Source organism: Mya arenaria, chromosome 9, assembly GCF_026914265.1.
Source record: "Mya arenaria isolate MELC-2E11 chromosome 9, ASM2691426v1".
NCBI classification, from domain to species: Eukaryota; Metazoa; Mollusca; class Bivalvia; order Myida; family Myidae; genus Mya; species Mya arenaria.
Window position 1 is genome coordinate 12,724,115 of NC_069130.1, and position 5,449 is coordinate 12,729,563.

A 5,449-nucleotide genomic window follows, 5' to 3' on the forward strand; every position below is an offset into this window, starting at 1 on the left:
GTGTTGGGGTTAGCGGTCATTGGTGGGATTGGGATTAAACCGCTCAACGAAATCTCAACTTCACATTTATTAGTGTTGAGGTTAGCGATCATTGGTGGGATTGGGGTTAAACTGCTCAACGAAATCTCAACTTCACATTATTTAGTGTTGTGATTAGCGATCATTGGTGGGATTGGGATTAAACCGCTCAACGAAATCTCAACTTCACGTTAATTAGTGTTGAGGTTAGCGATCATTGGTGGGATTTGGGTTAAACCGCTCAACGAAATCTCAACTTCACGTTAATTAGAGTTTGGGATAGCGATCATTGGTGGTATTCAGGTTTACGAGTTTAGATGCATTTTGGTATCATTTGAAAAAGAACATACAAACAATCTTTATTGGCCTTTGATAGATTGCAAAAAAGTCAGTTTACGTCCGATTCTTGTTATACTTAAAAGTGAATATTCAAACTACAATGACTATTTATGTACTGTCCAAGGTCAAAGTTACATATTGCATTTGTATGATGCTATTTTAGTCGTTTTTTACATATTAGTAATCAGCATGCATTTACCTTTCAGAGGATATCCAAATTTTATGGCGTGTTCAAATTAAGATCATAGTTAATGAAGCTTATTTGAGGGTCGGATTCCTTGAACATTTATCAAAAAGAGCACAAACAAGTCTTATCATATGCTTCATGTCGTGACAATAACGCAGGAATAAAATGAATATAGTTGGAGGCTTCGTGTGAGAGTAAATACGTTCACGATTTTAAGCAAAAGCAAGGCATACCACAAATCAGGAGATTAATGAATGAACCACCTGTTTCCTGATCAAATCTATCATGCATAGTGATTACTTGTGTAATAGTTACAGGATCTTGTAAAACAGCTTTAGGGCTGTTGGTAAAACAATTTCCCTCTGTAGATAGAAACTAATTTAAAATGGTGAATAAGTAATTCTATTGACGCTCTTAATCTCAGCTAGACATGTTTTACAAATGTTCCAGATATTAGTAGTACGTATGTGAATTATCAACTGCGCAATTTACCGTCTGTTGGCGTTGATAAGCAGAACGGTAATTTCCCAAGTCTCATCAGTTTACGTTGGTTGTAGGATATGATATAAATCGCTGGAGTAAGGATCTTTTTCCAATGAAAGAGTAGAGTATAGGGTCGTCTTTATTCTCAATAATCTCTAAAAAAATTGACACGGAAACACATGTATCACCTTTTCAAGTTGGTTACATGAAATATCACGTTGATTCTGGCTTAACGTCATACTAGTTATCTGATTTGTTTTTTATGTCGCCTGCGTAGGATGGCAGACACATACTGTTCGGTGCCTCGTTGTAAACGGCGCCTTCTTATAAATGGGTTATATCAAAACTTTTCACTCTATGAGTATGGCCATTGAGTTATTTTCACCAAATTCACTAGCTCTCTAACTCAAATCTTTACCAAACTTCACCATGTTGACTTTGCCATCTGTCTTTCCTCTAGAATTTCTTATCCAATGTTTACCAAATAGGAGGTTCATGGTGATGTGCGTCATATATCGCTCGCTAACGATAAACACAACAATTGCATTTCAATACAGCCAATAAAATGTGAATATGTGACTAAATTAACCATGTATTTCCTCTGATTTGAGCATTTATTTGCAATAAAATTTGCACGGCTTATTTATTATTTGCCCTTAAATGAGCGAATCTATACTTTACGTAATAGTTACTGCACACTACAGCCCGAGTTATTGAAATTATAAACGAGCGCTTCAGCACGATCACAAGGGTAGTGGGTAACGTACATGTGTTGTAGCATTTTGTCAACAACAACGTTTCCTAGTGTGCGGAGAAAGCGAATAACGTGTAATTTGTTATCTCCGCCTTCTTGTAACCGCTCAGACATGGGAGTTGACGTATGATCGAAGAAAAACAAAGAAAACACTCGCAAACAGGGTGCAGATGTAATGATTGCAAACTTAAATTGACGCGAGACAGATTCGTGAAATAAGACTATGAAAAACTTTCCATAAAACACGTCATAGCATTGCATGTCAAATTTCATGTGCACTCTGAATATCTGCGTTTACAACTCAGAATAATACAAATGGTTGTTTAAGAGATCCATGCCTACGTGCTTTCTAACATATTCATTATTTTTTGTGAATTTGCTAGGCTTTTGGTATCGTTTGCAAAAATAATGAAGCATGTCTTATAAGAGAATGCTTATGGTAAGCATTATATACTCAAACGTAAATTTTTAACTTGATCAATGAATTAAATAGCATGAAAGATAATGTGTGTTTTTTTAAAATAAATTAATCCATTTAATTCACTATATTTTATATAATTTTCAAACTTTTGGCCCTTTACAAATCGTATTGTTAATAACCACACTATGTATATGCGATTAAACGTTATATTGCAAGGCTGTGCCGAATCATTCCCAAAATATTATATGTGACATAATATACATATACCTGAAGGGTTTTCCTGTGTTAATGACTACACTTAAATGACTGTTAGGTATGCACAACAGGTGAACACAGCGAATTAAACAACACGAAAAACATGTCAGTTTTCACCATAGAAGAAGGAATATGTTAACATTTTCAGACTTATATCCAACAACTGTGTGCCAGTACTAATAACAACATACATAAATCCGTAAATGACTTCAACCACCAAGGTGGAATGTTAAGCAAGTCAAGATGGACCGGCCTATCGACTCGTAACAGCTTACATTCCACCGTCAAAGTCGTCACATAGTTGGCAACATAAGATACGCACAGTGTTAGCAAGAATTAATGTTAGGTTATCAAAAATAGCGAAAGAGATTACCGGAGTATACATAATAGTAACCATACGTTCACGAGCTCGTTTTCAATGCCAGAATCAACCCCGTGTTGATCATACCCAATCGTAAACAAACAATATGCTTCACGCTTTTGCCAACCGAAAGTCATATATTTTATTTTAAAATGCAGTCGCCTACATAGAAACAAATTACTCACAACGAACGTAGGTATGCAAAAGACACTTGCCAAAAGGAATTGTAGCAAAGTAAAATGTGTATTTTGTATCAAGGCTCAAAGCTCTGCAAAGGAAGAACCGAACGAAAACAATACAGACTATTAATCATAAGAAGTTGTATGGAGGCTTAATTATGTCATCTTGTTTTGGCGTGTTTCTGTGTAAGTGGGGCGCCATAACAGCATGGTAGAAATCTGCCATCATAAAGAAGCGGTATTATGCAAAGAACGGCGTCGAACAAGTGTACCATCTGTTTCCAAATCTTATATGTGTAGCATAAAGCACTAGCAGTTGCCCCAACTACTACAAAACACGTGTTTTGACACGCTAAGATAAACCACACTTTCATCTTAAAGATTGATTTGAAGGTATCACTTACGTTCAATGAATTTAATAAATAAAGAATGTATTTTTCTTTTAATGTCAGTATTTTCTCACGTGTAAAAGGATATTACTTTGTTCTTAATTTTGAGCGTATAGACTGATAAACATTCCTTTTTGATAAAGCGGTAAACGGCCTATTGATCTAAAGTTTTTTAAAATTAACAACATTGTAAACTTCATTGTTGTTAACTTTTGAACTTGAAATATGTTTTGATGGAATTATATATTGCATTCAAACAAGAAATAGTTTTCTCAAATCTTATTTTAAATACCGCAGATCACAAGTGTATTGTCAAAACTTTCAGAGTAGTAAAGATTTGAAAGCTAAACACTTTGAAAACCCTACATGAGGGGACAACATACATGTGATGTGACAGAAAACCCTTCAGAAGTGGACAACAGCTAAATGATCTGATAGAAAACACTACAGGAGGGGACAACAGACCAGTGATGTGATAGAAAACACTACAGGAGGGGACAACAGACCAGTGACGTGATAGAAAACCCTGCAGAAGTGTACAATATACCAATAATGTGATATATAACACTACAGGAACGGTCAACAGACCAGTGATGTGATAGAAAACCTTGCAGAAGTTGACAATATACCAATGACGTGATATAAAACACTACAGAAAGGGACAACAGACCAGTGATGTGATAGAAAACCCTGCAGAAGTGGACAATATACCAATGATGTGATATAAAACTCTACAGGAAGAGGCAACAGACCAATGATGTGATAGAAAAACTTGCAGAAGTTGACAATATACCAATGACGTGATATAAAAAACTACAGAAAGGGACAACAGGCCAGTGATGTGAAAGAAAACCCTGCAGAAGTGGACAATATACCAATGATGTGATATAAAACACTACAGGAAGGGACAACATACCAGTGTTGTGATAGATAAACCTGCAGAAGTGGATAACAGACCAGCGATGTAAAAGAAAACACTACAGGAGGGGACAATATACCAATGATGTGATGGAAAACCCTACATGAGGGGACAACAGATCTACGATATGATTGAAAACCCTACAGGAAGGAACAACAGACCTGTGATATGATAGAAATTAAACACTTTTGATTTAGTTATTACTGACCTTGACAAACCAGTTGCCCGAACTTGTACAGTTATTATATCAGTGGAACCTTGAAAAAAAAACGATTTAATTAAAAAAGAAGAAGAGAATAACATCAGTTGTTTTAACAATTACTCTAAATCGCGTGTGTGTGTTCGACTTAAACTAGAAACTAGAAATTATTGTTAAACGTTTCTACAATTTAAAACCAATGCTCCAATGTTTTAGCAACATACACTTATTTTATTAAAGATGCACTCTTACTCCCAAATAAGATTTACCACAATTAATAATATTGTTTTGGATATTCCAAAAAGGATGAATAAATGTCGAAAACAGTGGTTCTTATGAAGGATGAGTTTAATTTGAAAGGAATGAGCTTATAACATGGTATTTCTACCTTATTAGACTAGATTAGACCACAGTAAATCTTTAAGCATTCACCAATCATTTAATATATTTACGCTATCTGCTTTCAAATACACAGTTACAATATTGTTATCAGTAATTAATATTTTCCAAAAGTGCATTATTTAGTAAGTAGTTAAAGGTTTATCAATTAAAATTGATGTTTGTCATACATGTATATGTATTGATTTTTAATAAGAGAGTCACTTTAAATTTAGTAAACAAACCTGTATTTGGTCTCCTTTTCATTATGTATTTTCATTTGCTGATTTTGAAGCATTCATACATTCATACCGATCGCCATGTATATATGCAGTAGATTCAATTTATCAATAATCAAGGGTCATCTTTCAGTTATATCATTGTGTTTATTGTGTGAACAGATTAATACAAAACAATCTTTGTTTTGTTTTATAGTATGATCATTTCTTTGACGAGAAGCAATTGTAATGTTATTAGTTCTAGTTCATATAGAAATGCTATTTATTTCAAAACAGCTTGTGTAACTGGTTACGTTGGACACAGTTAGTTTGGATGGGCAAATATACC